Raw genomic sequence first — 18,916 nt, 5'->3', positions numbered from 1 at the left:
AGAAGCCTTCCAGATTCCTGTCCAGATCAGATACCTTTGTTGCATAGTATCCCAGCTCTCAGTTTGTTTCTTCAGGGTTCCGATCATAGTTGGCAGTTCTAGACTATCTATAGCAAACATAGCGCCTGGGAGCTCCAAATGGACTGGACTTTTTGGCTCACCTAACAGCGAACAATGTCTAGCACATGAAGAGGGCACTGATGATTTGCTGGCTTGTTCCAGCCATCCATGCGTACATCCACTCACCTACTCACCCACCTTTCCAGTAGTTCCCAATTACCACCTACCTATGTGCTTCCCGGTACAGTTCCAGGAAGCTTGGCATTTAGCAGTTAAAAACAAACAAACAACCCCCATCCCCCTCCACCAAAAGCCAAAAAACTCCCCACAGTGTCTGCTATCTTGGAGTTTACAATTCAATAATGGCACAGGGTAGGATGGAGTGGTGGGGGCAGGGGGCCGACAATGAAGAAATAGAGAACGTTGGGAGGGGATGAGTGCTGCCAACAGAATTAAGCAGGGCAGGGGGTGTCTAGATTGCATGGCGTGGACAGGGTTATGATCCTACACAGGATAGTCCGAGAAGACCCCTCTGAGATAGTGAGGTGTGAGGAATGACCCAAAGACAGTGAGGGTGGAGCCACCAGGTAGCTGGGATGAGAGTGTTCCGAGCAGAGACCACCCAATGCAAGGCAAGGCAAGGCAGGCCGGGCATGGTCAAGCCTCAGCCAGAGGACCCTGTGGTTGCCTTGGAGTGGGCCAGGCAGACAGTGGGAAGAGGTGAGGTCAGTTTTAGAAAGAGCAGAAGGACCAGACTCTGTGGGCTCTTGGGGACCACTGTAAGGAATTTGGCTTTCACTGGGAGTGAAACAGGAGCCAGCGACAGGTTTAAGCAGAGGATGCATGATCTGACTTACATCTGAAAAGGATCTTTCTAGCTATAGTGTGGAGAACAGACCAAAATCTTGGCCAAGATTTTGAAGGCCAAGATCAAGAGTCAGCAAACAACATTCTGCAGGTCAATTCCCCAAATCCAGTAATGGGCCTGTTTTTGGAAGTAAAATTTTACTGGAATGCAGCCACACCCGCTCATTTGCATATTGTCCCTGGCTGCCTGGCTGTTAAGATTGAGTCGGATTGTGATGAGACCACAGGACCTGCAGAGCCTTAACTATTTACTCCTTGGCTCTTGAAGAGAAGTTAGCCAATCCCTGGCCTAGAAGATGGGATGTAGGGCGGAAGGGGACTGGATTCTGACAGCATTTGCCATGTTAACAACACTGACAAGTGAGGTAAGCTTGGGCTCTGGAGTGGACAAACCAGTGATTTGGTTTCCAGCTGTTTAATGGGAAGACATGTTTTCAGCTAACTCTTTTTTCCAGGTAAGTGTGGGCCATGGGAACCCAAGGGCAGTCCAGCCTGGGGCCAGATGCTGTGAACGACTGTTTTCCTGCTCCGAGGGCTGCGTGTGGTCAGTTTAGAGGGCAGCCTTTAGCCCTCCTGCCTGAGGCCCATTGGTGCGCCCCTGGGTCCTTGGATGAAGTCACAGGTCATCCCCATGTGGTCTCATCTCCTACCCCTGCCCCAAATGGCTCAGGCTGTTTGCAGGACCCACATACACACTGTGTTTTCATGTAGCCAGGGATGCTCCACATTCAACCTGATGTATCTGTCAAGACCTCCTTCGAGTGCCCACCTTGCCTTCCATTTCTGGGAGGGCTGGTGCCCTGGTCTTGGGCTCCTACTCCATCATGACGCATGTCAAACTACGTAGCAATAGTGGGGTAGGTGTCACCTTCCCCAGGACACTGTGAACTACTTGAGGGCAGGGCCCACCCTTCTATGTCCCAGTTCTGGGCAGAGCATGAGGCAGAGCAGTGCCCATAATGGGTTTCCTGAAAGAACGACAAGCCTTTGAAGGATTGGCATCTCCTGAAACTGGGCCCAGGGCACCAAATATATTCTGCTCCCTTAGTCAGAATCCCCCAGTACCCCAAGCTTGCTGGCAGCAGCAGCTCCAATGGCTTGCCATGCTGTCAACCCATCTCCTGGCCATAATTGAGGTGGCTGGTCACAGGGGTGCGTGAGCTTCATGGAGAAGGGACCTCATGCCACACAAGTCCATGATAGGTACTCAGTAAACATTTGTGGGTTAAAGAAATGACAATCAGATCACAATATTTGACCCAAATGGCTACCCAGAATCCTCTTGAAAAGCCCCCTAAAAGCAAAACAGTGAGATCTTTTCATCTCTAATGCTATGAGGATTGGATGAACATTAGAATGGCTAAGAAGCTTCAAAAACACCAATGACCCTCTGCTCACTCTGATTTGACTGGGTTTCACTGGGCATGGGCAGTGGGGTTTTTCGAATGCTTTCAAGGTACCTAGAAATGCGAAGCCAGCCTGAGGGCCACAGGGTAAGGCTGGTTCAGCCCAGGGCTTCAGGCAGAAGACCTTGCATGGCCTGGGACTCTATGCTTCCAAAGGGCTGTTCTGTGTCCCTGGCACAGTGAGGGCAGGTTCTATGGTTCACTCCAGCTGAGTGAAGGCATTCTAGTTGACTAGCTTCCTGATCACCTAGTTGGCTGTCCCGTAAAAGCCATGGAAGCCATTGGGCCATGGGAGGACAAGTCTGCCTACTTGGAGAAGCCAGGAGCTGGCCTTAAGGCTATGCCGAGCTTGAGCTGGCCTGTCACCCTGGCAATGGGAGAGTGAGGTCCCTCTGCTCGTTGTGGATGGCACTGCTGTGCCTTGTTTGGGTGCAGTTTTGACCAAGATTCAGGAGTATGCCACTCTAAGGTGAATGAAATGAGGCTGGGGGTCAATCAACCAACTGGTTTGCTGAGAAAATGCCACACGTCAGGGACAGGAGACTCTTGCAAGGCATGGTTTTGAGCTTCCAGCTGTTTGTGGATTTGAGGTCAATAACTTAGACTTGTCCTCCAATGGACTTGTTTGGTATGGGGTTTTGACATCTCTGGCAGGCCTCTGAGTCATATCAGTAGCAACACAGGATAGGGAATAAGAGAACAAACAAGAATGGAGAGGAAGGTTGGCAAGAGCACGGGCCAGAGTCAGGCAGAGGTGGGGTGGGAATACTGGTGGTGCTGATTCACTGTGCAAGTCCAGGTGAGTCACTTAACCACCCTGAACCTCAGAAAACCTCAACTGCAAAACAAGTGTATGCCTGCCTCTCTCCAGTGAGATTCTGAAGGTATGATAGTAAGTCCATGGAACATAGTTGGTACTGCCTGAAGCACAGAAGGTGTCCCATCAATAGGAGCCAGGAGAGCCTGCCCCGTCAATGATGAGGTGCCGAGGAACCGGAGAGACTACCCCCTCCCATGAGTGGGAGCCAGGGAGCCTACCCCTCCCCTCAGTCTGTGCCCTAGTGCTTCCCAGACTCAGGGTCCTTGCACATGCTATCCCCTGCCTGAAACACTTCCTCACCTCCTCATCCAATAATCCTGCTATCAGCCCATACCACCTACTCAGGGAAGCCTTCCCTGATCCACACTAGAGATGGCCAGGTCTCCCATTATCAACTAATTATTTACTGTTATGATTACTTGAATAGTGCCTGTCGCTATGAAAAGACTATAAGCTCCATGTGGCAGGGCCATGAATGTCTGGTTTCCTCATGGCTGTCATCCCAAATCCAAACGTATCACCTGGCACATGGTAGATGCTCAATAAGTTTTTTTAAAAAAATGTTTGTTGAATAAAGGAATGAATGAAAAGACAAACTCCATGGCTTTCCACTGAAGTCTGCCTTTGCGGATCCATGAAGGCAACAAGCTACAAGCCAAAGAAACCCCCAAACTTGCATCACTGAAGGGTTTAACTATACTCTGGGCCAGCCCCAGCACCTCCCAGAAACTTTCTAAATTCACCCCTGACCAGCAGTCCTTCAATTCCTACTGCCGAAGCTCCTGTGCTCGGCTGGCACACCAGCGTTTTCCATGGAGGATCAGTGCCTTATTATTTTTCAAAAAGAGTTCTGGCTGAGAGCCAGCCAGGGCTGCAAAAAGTAGGAGAAAAAGCTGTTGATACATCACACCTATTGGGCAAATGTCACTTGGCTTGGGGAAGCCGAGACAACCACTTAGTGCTGCCGCCAAGCACCGGCATCTTGGCCTGATTTATCAGCAAGCCCTGACAGGCCTGCTCAGAAACCCTTCCCGGCCCAGCAGTGAAGGCGGCAGCTCAGGAGCCACTTGTGAGGGGCTGCAACAGAGATCATGGTGCCCCAGCTTCCAAATGATGCTCCCCCTAGGCAAGGCCAACAATTTCTTTAGGTCCCCAGGTGCTGAGGAGGAAGCCTGGACACTAGACTGAGCACGCTGTGGGGTGAGATAGCCTAGGAATGGCTTTAGTACCATCAGGTACCACTGTGTGACCCAGGGCGAGTCACTTGACTTCTCTGAGTTTCAGCCTCCTCACCCATTACATGGGTAGTAGCAGGATCTTTCCAGGTTGCTATGACCCCTGATTATGAAGACATTTAGCCTGATGCCGGCAACGCATGAGCTCCAGGAAACACTTCTCTTCAGAGGTGCGACTCAGACATTTCAACCTCAGTATGGTTCAGGGGGCAGAATGCAAAGCACACCACCACTTCCTGGAGATGGGACCTGGTGGGCACCTCACCTCTTGAGCCTCAGTTTCCCCATGGCATTATAGAGATCACAAATAGGACGTGCATTGCCAACCCTGAGGTGCTACACATGTGGGGACGGCACTATCCTCAGGAACAGATCTGTCATGAGGCAAGCTGTACCCATACCTGTTATTGTCTGACCATGCCAGCCAACATGTAACTCCACAACGCCCAGTTGCTCTTGGTTTCTGGGGGGACCACCGCGCCCCTGAACTGCTGTCTCCAATCCATTCTCCCACCCAGTAGCCACAATGAGCTCAGAGAAACATGAAGGTATGATAATGAGTCCATGGAACACAGTTGGTACTGCCTGAAGCACAGAAGGTGTCCCATCAATAGGAGCCAGGAGAGCCTGCCCCGTCAATGATGAATCAGGTCCAGCATTTCCCTGCTTAGAGTTCCCCAAGGCTGCCCAGAGCTCTCAGGATGAAATCCACACCCCTACCCCGAGGCCTACTCCACTCCCTCCTGGTGGTCACCCCTTCCCCCTACCCCTCACTCCCTGCATCCCAGCTGTATGGATCCTTTAGGTAACAGCCCCATCAGGGATGGCCCCCACAATGATCTCTGGCACAGCGGTCATCCCATTTCTGTATCTGCCTGCATCTTGGCTACTGGCTGCAGGCGCTCAGTGTACACATGCTGGAAGAACAGCACGATGCCTGTGATGGTGCCTTCTTTAGTGGCTCTAGCAGGGCAGGAGTCCCCTTCCCTGGAAAGGCTGAGAGTGCCAGCTCGAATACCTGTGAATGCCCTGTGAAGTGGGGAGCTGGGCCAGCTCTTCTGCAAGGGGCTGGAGCCCTGGCCACAAGGCTGGGAGCCCTCGGCAGGTGCTCTAGCCCCCTGGCTTGCTCTTATCAACAGCAGTGACTACTACAATACGATGCTGGCAGGAGGCACCTACAGGGCATTGGCCCAGGGCTAAGCATCTACCTCTGTGAGACACGTCTTATCATCGGCCCCATTTTATAGAAGAGGAAACTGAGGTTCAGGGGCCTTAGAGAACTTCCTGACATCACACATTTGTCAATGGATAAGTGCTGAGCCAGATGGACTGAGTCCAGGGCATGTGCCCCTAACTTCATGGCAATGGCTCCCTGGCAGGGATGTGGCATGGTTTAAATAGAATGGTGGCACTTCTGGCACACAGTAGGTGCTCAAGTGCTAGCAGCTTTCAAGCTACTTGAGGCCAGCAGCTTCCTGTGGGTGTCACATCCAGCGCAAAGAGCCCCTCTGTGACTGAGGGGACAGGAGTCAGTGCAGGGTAGTTTCTGCATTTGCTCTCTGCTGAGAGTGGAGTGAAGAGGTCAGAGAAAGGGGACAATGAACAGTCCGTGGCCTCTACCTGGCCTGGGCACCATTTCAGGGAGCAAGAATGCTGCTTTGGGCTGGTGGACATTTCCCTGGGGCTTTGGGCTGGAAATTTGGCAAAAAAAAGTGCATTTTTCCAAAACGCCCAAGATTTTATAAATGTCAACTATTTCAGAACATTCTCTAAGTTACTAAGGGTAGTGGCAGGGGAATTTGTGGAGGCTCATTCCATCGACACTGATTCTTCCTGCCACCTGGCCGTCCTGATGATTTATGAGAACCTGCTCAATCCAAGAGGCTTGAGTGTGCGTGGGACTCAGCGTCTGAGACCCAACCGCCAACTTGTGAAGTCAACACACTCAGAAAGCCACAACAAAAGGCAACTTTAACTCAGAAGCTCCACGGAGCCTTTAAGTCAACTTAGCAGGAAAGGAAAGAACACTGAGCAGGCGATAACCTTTTTCTCAGGAAGCAGGTAGGTGAGGCATTCAAAAGAGCAGGAGTCTGAAACCAGACTCACACACTCTCTTTCTCTGTGTTAACTCTGGGATGATGGGCAAGTGACTTTGCTTTCTGAGTCTTACTTGTCCTAGCTGTGGAAGTGGGATTTGTGCCCTGACAGTTTTACATATTTATCTCCTTATTTTATGTGGAACAATTAGCCAGTGCCTCCCACACACTGGCGTTCAATAAATGAGACTTTTGTCCTGGGGCCTTGACAAATCTATGATGCTAGAAGTATGCCACAGATACTATACACCTGAGTTTTTACCAACTCACAAGTACTTTGGAAGAAGCCATTTCAAATCATAGTCCAAACTTAGTATTTCATACAGTTGAAGCAATCACTCCTGAAATCATGTTGTGAGGAGGTGGCTTTCAAGGACTTGAACTCTGGAGACACAGTAAAACAACTCATCAGCCCCAAGCTGATGGGCTTCAGAATGTTTTTGTGATTACTCTGGGGTTTAAGGACGTAGGCTGCTTAACTGTGAAGAGATGTCACAAAATAGCCATTCCAGTCACACTGGGATAATATTGACTTTTGGCCCTTTGGGAATTTGAGATGTTATAAAAACAGTACTGTGTGTTTTTTGGAGAAAAGCACATTTATACAAAATGCCATGGCTGGACAACCACAAATAAAGGAAGCTGTATTCTAGTGATGGGATGCTGGCTCCAGAAAAAAAAGAATCATAGAAAGTCATAACCTCAGCAGAGATGCCAGGAGGCAGGCGCAGAACGCAACGGCGGCCCCAGCGCGCCAGGCTCTGACGTTCTGTCTGGGATGACAGGTCAAGCCGTGGGCCAATGCCTGGAGACCCCTGTGAGCACCTGGAAATCTTTTTGTTCACTGCAGTTCCTGAAGGCCTCCTGGACAGAGTAAGATCCACAAGGAATGAGAATTTTGCTGGGTCAGAAGTTGGGAACCATCAAAATGCCCTTGTTAGCTATATTCATAGAGAACATTCATTGAGAAACTAAGGCTCTTTGATATTGTGTCTTGAATTGGCCCTGTGGCATCCCATTTCCGCCAACCACATACTTTACTGGTCACCAGATCCTGTTAGTTCCACAGCCTAGATATTTCTGGACTCACTTCTTGGTTACTTACCTCAGGGAAATCCTTGTGCAAGGGTGCAGGAGGCTCCCATTATTTTTGTTAAGGACAAAAAAATTGTCACAACCTAAACATCAATCAAAAAATGAATGCGGGGGCTCTTATGGACAAAAAAAAAAAAAAAAAAAAAAAAAATCCAACACATATTGTTGAGTGAAAATACCATTCATTTAGGTTAAAAAATGCAATATTATACTATAGTACAAATAAAGTTTGTAAATACTCAGAAAAAGGTATAGAAGGATGTATATCAAGCTGAGGAAGAGGGTACCTCTGTGGAGAGACTTTTTCTCATCCATAACAGGGGCAGAGCACCACCTAATGCACAGGTAGTGAGCACCAAAGGAAGGGCTGAGTGTGCCTTGGGTCTTTCTGCCCACCACCTTCTCCTGTGCCCTTCCTGACTCCTGTCAATTAAAACCCAAGTCCCTCGATTCATCAACTCCTCTGCCTTAGAACCTTCAATGACATTTTGTTGCTCCCAGGGTAAAATTCTAACCCTTCAGCAGGCTGGAAGCCCTTTGCTGTATGACTCCACTTAGCTTTCCAGTCTCTTATCACTCCCCTAACCCATGGCCATGCCATCAAATGTTACCCACTCATGCATTTTTGCACATGCTGTCCTCACCATGCCCGCCTCTTTGCTTGACACGACCTGTTTATAAGCTCACCTCCCCTGTCCAGTCTTCTCTGTATGCTTGGCACAGCATTCATTTGATTCACAAGAGACTCTAGCAAATACCTGCCAAATGCATCTTCCCTTTCCTGACTCTAGTTAGTGTATTTGTCATGTATCTACCCTGGAATTCTTATCGTTGCTATTATTACTTTTAATCCTCATCTGAGGGTATTTTTTATTATTGATTTTAGAGAGAGAGGAAGGGGGAAAAAGGGAAGGGGAAGGGAGTGGGGTGGAGAGAGAAGAACATCGATCAGTTTGCCTCCCACAAGTGCCCTGGCCAGGGACTGAAGCCACAACCTTTGGTGTACAGGATGATGCTCCAACTAACTGAGCCACCCTCCAGGGCCCTTCAGTTGCTTTTAAAAATGCCAGTTCTTCCCTCACCTTGTCTTTTTCTTCTCTTCCTGGTGGCCTCCTGCCCTGGGCCCTAGGAGCTGCCATGCTTTGAAGAGGCCATCTAGGGCTCAAGAAAAGGGACATATGGAGGACTCAATGACTTATGTGTTTGTGTGAACCTTCAGCACTACTCTCGTGTCCTCTTCTTTCTATTTTGGTTCTTCTCGCTCTTAGTGGGTCCTCATGAATTAACAACACTTCTAGCCATCTGCACACAGAGCAATGGCACTTGTGTCTCCTTTTCCTGGATCCCAAGATAGGCACCACGACTGGTTTTTAGTAAGTGATAAAGTGATTCTCAAACCTCGTTCCAGGAGAACTCTGGGGTTCCTTGAGCTAGTCAGAGAAATTTTAAGGCAAAAATTAAATCAAGGTGGTCTTCTTCTAATTCAGAAATAAAATTAAGAACTAGAGTTTTCTGTTTCTGGGTTTTACCCCACAAATAAGCCACCAATCCTTAGCATTTGTTAACACTTCTCTGCTAATGAGAACTTGCAGGTGATAAAACTAATGACTCAACAACAAAAAACAACATCAATGGAAAAAGGTGCAGAAAGTTTCCTCAAATAACTTTATGGACTTTTCCTTTAGACGTAGAGACTTGCATCCACAGAACACAGTCATGTTCTCTGCTAGTTTCTGAGTTCCTGTCTTGCACATGAAATGGAATATGGCAATTGTTCGTGGTGTTCTGCCACTGAATGATCTTCAGGACTGCAGGAGACACAGTGGCTCATGGAGTTGGAAGTAGAATGTGTGGCCTGGTGTGAATCCCAGGGTGGCCACCTGTGAGCTGTGTGGCATCAGGCCAGGTGCTCCCCTACTCTGAGCTCAGGTTTCTTGATCTGCAGACTGAGGAATGACATTGGCCTCTTGGGGCTATTGTAAGTTTCAGGGGGAAGTGCCCGGCTCAGGCGGGCGTGGAAAAAATGATGGCAGCCAGCATCGCGGGTGAGAGCAGGTGTATGCTGGGCTGGGGTTGCAGGTGACAGATCTCTGTTCTTTTTCGGTCCCAGCTCTGCCCCTAGGAGCTGTGGAACCTCAGGCAAATCATATAATCAGAATCCTCATGGCCCTTCTGCAGGAGGCAAATTCCGCTCAGGTCTTTGATCAGCACCCAAAGAAAGCTTTTCTGAAATGAGCAAATCTGTACAACTTCAGGGTCTCTCTGTTATTTACAGTAGATGGGACTATTGGGTTATTAGCTTTGTGCACACTTACCTAATGTATAGAAAAGGAACCTATAATTTGGGATCCCTGAGTCAGCCCTGACTAATGACAACAAAAAGTACTGAGCACTGCCAACCTTTGTTGCCTGCTGCACATGTGTGAGGGATCCTTCTAGGCACTTAAGTGAATTAATTTGATTTATGCTCATGACAGCCTAATGAGGTAGGTGACATTTTCATCTCTGCTTTAAAAAAAAATTTGTGGTAAAATACACATAATATTTACCAAATTAAGTTTTGGTACAGCTCAGTAGTGTTAAGTACACTGACATTGTTATACACTGTCCCCATTTTTTATATGAATAAACAGGCCCAAGGCCTTGTAACAAGTATAAGGCGGAGCCAGGCCTTGACCAGCACTGTGTGCTGCAGGGCTGTTCTACACTATCTCCTTTTGCTGACTCTCTCACCTGGGCAAACACTCTGCTACTAAGAAAAGAAACTCCCCAAAGGATGGAGAGAAAGAACGATGATAAAGAACACTGGAGTTTACTTTATGGATACCTCAGGGTATGAGATTTAGTGCTTTTCTATCTTTTCCAATTGTTCTGCAATAAATGTGCTTGACTGGTTCTAAGAAGCTCAGAGATGAAAACTGACAGAAGCTGCCTTCTCTGAGGCAGTGACAGGCTGCACACTTGCTCTAGCACATGCGCGCCCTTTCAGCGCTGCCAATGAGGCTGCCCTGCAGGGCCCCACCCGAGCCTACAGAATATTCCAAGGTGTAACCAAGGTCCAATGGCAGAGTGAAGCTAGGGTTTTGGTCTCCTCCCACAACCTCCGGCACAGCCCTCCACACTCCTCTCCATGAGGGATCCAGGGAGTGTTCCCTGCTCTCCGACACACTGGAAGGCACACAGTCACTTCAGCAGTCTGGGGTGGATAATGACCCTGAGAAGTGAGGCAACACTCAATTCTTTGGAACTCTTTTCTCCCCCCTGACTCCACCCCCCAGGAAAAGTTGTCTGGAGCGTGATGCCTGGCTCTGCCTGCTGTTTCCTGTCTTTCACAAGGTGATGGCTCCTCAGACAACAAGTGCTAGTGTCTCTAGTTGGAAAGTGTCTTTGGGGGCCATGTTCCAGGAAGAAAACCTTGGGGGCTCTGATTCAGGAATGAGGCTCCTTTCTGGGCAGTGCGCTCAGAGTCCTCAGGCTCTCTCTTCAAGGCTGCCGTGGGAGTTCTGGGAAGAGGTCTGGCGAGCAGGGACCCATGGATTCAGCAAAGGGCTGAGTTTTGAGCGGGATCTGGTCCCCACATCCCCAACCCAACCACTTGAAGGCTGATTTCTTAGAGACAATTGCCAGAAAGCTTTGAAAGGAGCTTCAGTCCCACTGTTTTTGCTCAGGCAGGAATCTGAGGTCTCGTTCCTGCTTTTTGTTCATGATAGGCCAGGAACATGAGTGACCTTGGCATGACCGTGACTTCCAGCCTGGTTTGGAAGCGGTGGCTGTGGGAAAAGAGTGTCTTTCTGTATCACTGCTTTTGTAGCTCCATCCCTGATCCAATAGATGTAGGTTTGGGAATGTGTGAGTGAGGCATACAGAGGATGGGAAAGGGGCGTGCTTTGTGTGTGACAGGGCTACCCTGAATGTCCGCTCTCTAAGGAGCGTCTGTCCTGTCAACCCCTGACATGCAGAGGCAAGTGGCAGAACCATCATGTGAAGCTGCTCAACCATTACCAATGTCAGTTTTGAAACAAAAGGGATTTAGAGATAGAAAGTGGAGGCATGGATGTCAGCCAGATTCCTGTGAGCTCTCTAGCCTTGATCTGAGCCTCAGTTTCTTATCTGTAGAGCAGCTGATATCAGCTTCCAGAGCTGTTCAGAGGATAGAATGAGTGCATACAAAGCACCGGGCACAGCTAATTCTCCCAGTCAAACTACATCCTGCATTTCTAGAAATAGATGACTTTTCTGTCTGAAACATGCCCAGGGTTGGAGCTGACAATGTAGTTTTGCCTGATACCAGCGAGGGCTTTGGTAGGGAGAATTCTCTTCAAATGTGTCAAAAGTAAGTCAGGAATTAAAGGGCATCATGGTAGGGGCTCAGGGTCTGACCAGGCAGACCTGAGTTCAAAGCCTTGCTCAGAAGAAAGATTTTACTATTTTCCTTTTTTGCATGTGAAGGAGGACCAGGTATCAGGTACCCCTTTCCCCTGTTCAATATATTTTACTCAAAAAAAAGAAAAGAAAAAAGAAAAGCCCTCAAATTTCTGTAACTCACCCCCAAATGGCCAGGAGCAGAAGGCTAGAAGGGGTTAACAGGGAGTAGGGAGGCTGGGGGAAGGTGGGGGCGGGCTCTCCTTCCTGTGTGACTAAAGAAAGCTGTGTTTTTTGCCTTGGGGAGCTAGAAGGAGATAATTGACTCCAACTGTATAATTGGAAACAAGAAAAAGAATAGACCTAAAAAATTAGTTTCTGGGAAACACTGCCAAGAGATGACATTAACACCTAGTGTGTTATCCCGAGGGGGTGAAGTCAGAACCGAGGTCTATGAATTAAACATTGATCCCCCCCAACCCCACCTTTTTTTAGATGTCAGTCTGAGGCTTTGTGGTCAGCTCGACTGGCTCCAGGCACATTGTAATCTTTGCATTCTTTTTCAGTTACTCAGCTGCCAAAAGCTGGCTCTGGAACTGTGCTGCATTTCCACAGAACTATTAGGTGTTCTGGGTCAGTGACTGATAGGGCGGGTTTGCTCACCTTTGAGAAAGATAACACCTGTGGAAAGCACAGCTCTCCTCTGGTGCTCAAGGATTTAAATGTTTGCCCAGAGACAGAGGGCGCCATGAACTCAGCAGGACAAGAAGTGAGTAAAGCAGAACTTGGCCCCGGTGGGATAAAGTCCGACTCTGCAGCTGGCACTGTGAGCCACCACCAACTGGTATAGATGCCAGATCCAGGAGTTAGCATGAGAGTACAGCCCCGCTGAAGGGGTTTGCAATCTGGGACACCAAACAAGTCATCTTGCTTCCACCTGCCAATCTTTGTTCCTACCTGCCACGGAGAGCCATTCAGCACTGCTCTCTCACTGTCAGCGGTCAAAGGCAGGAGGACCAGGACCCCCAGTGCCTTCTATGCTAGTGCAGGGCAGTGAGGCAGACAGGAAGACACACAGGGCAACTTCACTCATGGTAAGGGCTCTGAAGACCAAGAGAAAACAGTTCCTCAAAAGGTTACGTTACCATCTGACCCTACAGTTCCGCTCCTAGGTAGATACCCCAAAGAACTGAAACAGGTGCTCAAACAAAAATTTATACACACACACTCATAGCAGTACTATTCACACTTGCCGAAAGGTGGAAACAACCCAATGGCCATTAATGGGTGAAAGAATGGATGTACTAAATGTGGCACATGCATACAATGGCATATTAGTCAGCCGTGAAAAGGAATGAAGCTCTGATACCTGCTACAACTTGGATAAACCTTGAAATCATGGTGCTCTGTGAAAGAAGCCAGACATGAAAGGCCACATGTTGTATGACCTATATGAAATATCCAGAATAGATAAATCCACAGGGACAGAAGGCAGATCAGTGGTTGCCAGAGGCTAGGGAAAAGAGGGGATGGGGAGTGACTGTTTAATGGGTATGGGGTTTTATCTGGGGGTGATGAAAATGTTTTGGAGACTAGTAGAGGTGAGCACAAGACTGTGAACATACTAAATGGCACGGAATTGCATACTTTCAGTTTTAGGTTCTGTGAATTTTATGCCAAGTAAAAAAATAAAAACCAGTTGCTGTACAGAGAGGGATTGGAGTGGTGGAGAGTGGGGCCCTCAGGGAAGGCCCCCGAAGAGGTATCTGAGCAGAGCCCTGAATGCTGAGAAGGAACCAGCCTCATAGAGGGTTCCAGCCAGAGGGAAGCATGGGATGAGTCTGGCCCCTATGAGGCACAGACACAAAGCTGGTGCAGTTGAAATGCTGGCTTGTATTAAGCTAAGAGAGCCCAGGAGGGAGAAGAGAGAGGAGTTGATAGTGGGTCGGGGGCAGAGCAGGACTGCACAGGCCAGTGGGCCATGGAGCTGGGCTGGGGACAGGTGTCGGAGGATTTTAAGCACTGTCACTGGAACTAAAAGGCTGGTGATAAACAAGGTGGGGAAGCTTCACTTTTTTGGCCATGTCATTAAACCCTCATCAGTGAGGTACAGTGGGTGTCAACCTGCCTGACTCTCCAACTCAAACCCCATAATGCTCTCTGGGCTGCAGAGCCCTTTTGTTTAGATAAGAATTAGGAAGAGCCTGGGAAGAATCCAAACAAGAAAGACAGTGGTGTTCTGCCCACCGCCCCGCCCCGCCACCTGGTAAATACCTGGGAGCAGCCTCTCGGCCAGAAGGAGCCCAGGAGAGGGAGTTGAGGAGGCTGCTCCAGGAGGCCAGAGCCTGGCCTTGTGACTGGAGGCCGCTGCCCTCGATGGCCAGGGTCACTTCTGAGGAGCAGCTTCTGCTCTGGGGTCTGCTGGCCCTCTCAGTGTTCATGGAGAGACTGCCCTGGTGGGCTCATTTGGAAATTCCCCCAGCCCCCTCCCCGACTGGCAGTTTCTGGCATTCAGCTGTCACCATAGGTCAGTGGGACGGATAATTGAGGGTGCTAACTCCAGAGAACCACGCCTCAGAGCCAGACTCTAGAGCCAGTCCTACCTGCCTACCCCAACGCGTGGGTCACCATGGACCGCGCCCTCCTAGGCCAAGGCACACACACAAGACCCTGCCCTCAGAGAGCCCAACGTCCTGTGGGGGCAAGAGCCATCAACATAAAACCAGCCAATAAACACAGTTGGTGATTTCTTTCCAAGCCAAATGGAAGAAGAAAAATATACGAAAGTGGCCAGTCGTCTATTAGCCCTGATTTATATTCTACTTTAATATCTCTTCCAAGGAAATGAAAGGTATATTTTCATCAAATGTAATCATTTATAGCTTCTAAAGGGGAAACAGACTGTTCTATGACAACTACTTGGGCCTGCAGATAAAATTGGAAGATGTGTCATGACAACGATAGCTCCTCCAGCAGTTACCCTGAAACAGGTGTTGAGAGTTAAGGACCCCACACGGCCTGGGGGTCTGCAACAGTGCAGCCTGTGCCAGGGGACACAGCAATACCGCAGGGCTCACAGGTCTGGATGGCAGCTGTGGAGGACACAGCATCGGGGACCAGCATGGGCTGTGTTTCTGATGACTCCCTCCGGCCCACTCTTTGGCTTTTGAAAACCTCTAAAAAAATGTGAGGCCAGTTACTGTGCAACTGACCCAAATATACCATCCAGGGCATTTGCCCTCCGGGGACGCACATCTTGCTCACTTTGGTGATGGAAATTAAGCATAAGAATGATGCTTACGATCTTCTGAGGTCTGGGTTCACTCATGTTCCCTAGTCAAAGTGCCACAGACTAAACCATCCAATGTGTAGGGCCTCAGGGAATTTCCTCTACTTCCTGATGTTCATGCAGGGAGAATGCATTAGGTGGGAATTGCTCCAAGGCTGTACTCACTCTTCGTTCAACATCTAGTAAATGATGGCAGAGCACTAGGTACTGAGACACAGTGTGGGCAGGACAGACCAGGATGCCATGGAAGTGACATTCTCTATCGTGGAGAAAGGCCACGGACAGGTACAAAGATATGTTGGCCAGGTAAGAGACCCAAGGTCACAGAGAAAATAAACCGGGTTAGTGTGATGAAGGGGAAGGGGTAACTTTTCAGGGGTGGGTGATCAGAAAAGGCCTCTTTAAGAAACTGAGACCTGAGTAATTAGTAAGAGGCAGATCTGGAGAAGAACATCCAATGCAAAGGTCCTGAGGCAGGAGGGAGGGTTTGAGAACCACACTTAGAGCAGTGGTTCTCAAAGGATGGCCTGGGGAACTCTGGGGGCCTCCCGGAGTCAGAACTGCTTTCCTAAAAATAACAAGACAACATTTTCCTTTTATTTTCATTCTTCCAGGAGCATACAGAGGAGCTTCCCAGAGGTCACATAACGTATGCTATCGTAATAGACAGAAAGCAGAAGCAGACACAAAGATCCAGCTGTCTTCTACTAAGCCAGATATTAAAGACAGTTGTAAAAATATAAAACGTTAATTTTTTTGTTTTGAAAAAATTGCTGCTCATAAAAAACGTGTTATGTTTACATGGGATGGGGTTATTTTTTTTTAAAATAAGTGAACATTTAAAGGATTTCTCAGTTTTAATTTCTAATCCTGAAATGTCAATAAATATAATCCATATAAACTGAAGCTCTTTGGGCCCCTCAATACTTTTTAAAAGAGTATAAATGGGTCCTGAGGCCAAAATATGGGCAAGTGCTGACTTAGAGGAGCAGCCGGGGCTGGTACAACTGTGAGGTCGGGGAGCTGCGTCTGAGGGCCGATCTCATGGATCACACAGGATCAGTGGAAGATCTGGACTGTGTTCTAAGAGCAACTGGAAGCTATTGGAGGGTTGCAGGCAGGAGCATGGTATGATCTGATTTATCTTCCAGAAAGATCCCACCGGTTGACTGGGAGAGAGGGGATGAGACTAAAAGCAAGAGAATATTGAGGATGCCATTGCCACAATCTAGGGAGAGATACCAGTGGCCGGGAGGGGGAGAAAAAGTGTAATATATTCTGTAAGCAGAGCATGCCAGTGGGTGTGGGAGAGGGAAGAGGAGGACTCAGATGATTCTGACATGCTTGGGTGGCTGTGGGGCCAACTGCTGAGACAGCAGGTGGTGAGGATGGTGGGAGCCAGGGAGAGCTTCCCTCCCTTTCTCTGAATGATACTGACTCTTGGTGGTTTCAACTTGCTTGTTAGGTACCATCTACAGCCCAGGCCAAGGCAGGATGGGTGTGAAGCCTCTCTAGACAAAAGCCTAGAATAGTCAACTTGGAAAGCACACGTGTGAGAATGTCCCCACCTGACCCTACACCTGAGTGGCACTTCCAGGGGAGAGACAGCCAAAGGGTGGATGGTCGCCTTCAAGCAACTACCTTGGACATGTCATAGTTCCAGCTGGCCCAACCTCACATACCCTGACCCTGGGACTGGCAACAAGACACTGGGCAATCTAGCTGTGCCAACCTCCATGTCACGCAGGCCACTGTAGATATGGCCACACCCCAGCACTGGATGACTCCAAAGCAACACTGGAGCCCAGGCAGGGCGGGAGAAGTAAGCAGTAAGTCATTGTAAAGCCCACTGCAAACAGGGAGATGATTATGCAAATACTGAAGAATGTGACATTTCGCTCTGTTTATTTACACTTGCCTTGCTTCAAAAAGGATGGAGCGGAAATAAGGCCTGCGCTTTTCTCCTTAACACATTAGATCCCAAGCTCAAAGAAGCCCCAATGACCTTAAAGAAATTATTTCTAAACTACTATTATATGTCAATTATATCTCAATAAAAATTACAAAGTGGTGCTTATAAATTTAAAATAAAATTACAACTGTGCATAAAAAGAAAGGGAAAGGATGGAAGAAAGAAAAGAGGAAGGAAGGAAGCAAGCAAGCAAGCAAGCAAGGGAAGAAGGAAGGATTGATTTTTTTTTTTACCGGGCCAATCCGTATTTAGTTAACTTAGACTCATGGTCATCATTTATATTTACTTAGCGACCATCTCTACAGAACATGAAGCAACCTGGAAAATGTTTAACGAAGAATACTTCAGACCCTAGAGCTTGTGGAGTCATCTCTCATTTCATAGCTGAAAGCAGGCAGTGCTATCATCAGTCTTGCAGCCTGATACTAGTTTTAAGAACGAAACCAGTCCCTGGCTTGGGTGGAAGCTTGAACTGGTGCACTTTTTCCACGGTGCACGCTGGGATTACATATATCAAGATGAAAAATCTCCTCTTTGATGGCACATCCACTGCTGGGAGTTTATCCTACAGACATGTGAGATTTGCACAGATACCCCAAGGCTGTGCACAGTGGCCCTAGAAGAGCTAAACCCTGGAAATGACCCAAATGGCCATAAATATTATAAAAGATTTGGTCCCTCTGTATCATAAAATGCCAACAGTTAATGAGCATGAAGTCAATTTATATGTGTTAGCATGTAACTCTGCCTTATTAGGTAAAAACGGACAGGTGCAGAATCACATATGGCGATAACCCCAGTGTAAAAACAGACAAGCAAAGACATATACATGACATACAACCAAACATTTCTGAAAGAATATGTGAAAAATAGTTAAAAGTGGTTACTTTGGAGCCAAGTAGATTTTTAATTTTATCATATCCTGTTTGAATTTTCAAATATCTCATATTTATAGTATATATATTTCTAAAATGAATTAAGCAAATCAAAGAATGAAAATAGAATAAATCAATGGGGGTGAGGGAGGGAAACAAGGGCCTTGATTTTTGATAGGTTCTTACGGCTGCATTTTGTTCTTAAATCGATAACTGCTTTTGAAAACATTTTGCAACATTCACAGCTGAGTCTGAAACCCTAAATGTGGGGAGGTTAAGTTGTGGGGATGCAGGACCTGCTTTCAGAAGTTTTGCAATGAAGAGCAAGGTTCTCTTTTGAGGCGGGGTGCGCAAGTGGATTTACTTAAATCAGAAGTGTCAGAACAGGAAGGGGAGAGCCCGCCCTTCTGGAGCAGTTCTTTCTGCTCTCATTAAGCGGACCTTAAACTTTCTATACATGTTTCCTTGTTGGGAGAGGGGAGGAGGGGGTTAGAGATGAGCTTGGCTGAAAGTGGTTAGAGAGGCTCCCAGATTGGAGCCTGCGGCAGCTGCTCCGTGGGCAGTGACCAGGACCTTCTTCTGAAGTCTCAGTTCTTTAGGGGGTTACAGCAGGAACCACACACACTATCTCCTTCTAGTCATCCTACATGGAAAAGGAAATTACTCTTCCACAACCTCATTACTAATCATCTAAGTACTTCCAAGAAATTTCCAAGAAACTTTTTTCTTAATTCTGAGAAGTCCTTCCACATCCCCAAGAAATCTCTGGAAAACCAAAGCCAGGAAGCAGAACACCAAAGAGAAAGCCAAAATTTCTTTCTGTGGCTTGTGTTTAATCT

At 47.9% G+C, this 18,916-nt stretch overlaps 1 protein-coding gene across 4 annotated transcripts in view; it reads right to left on the bottom strand.

The window, feature by feature from the left end:
- CLEC16A (C-type lectin domain containing 16A) overlaps positions 1-18,916 on the bottom strand; it is a 212,605-nt gene that overhangs the window by 31,404 nt on the left and 162,285 nt on the right. The window lies entirely within an intron of this gene.

This window comes from Pteronotus mesoamericanus, unplaced genomic scaffold (genome assembly GCF_021234165.1).
Source record: "Pteronotus mesoamericanus isolate MK-2021 breed Mesoamerican mustached bat unplaced genomic scaffold, CSHL_Meso_final scaffold_167, whole genome shotgun sequence".
Taxonomy (NCBI): domain Eukaryota; kingdom Metazoa; phylum Chordata; class Mammalia; order Chiroptera; family Mormoopidae; genus Pteronotus; species Pteronotus mesoamericanus.
Note: the sequence above shows the minus strand (reverse complement) of the source record. Positions and strands in the feature narration are given on the sequence as shown.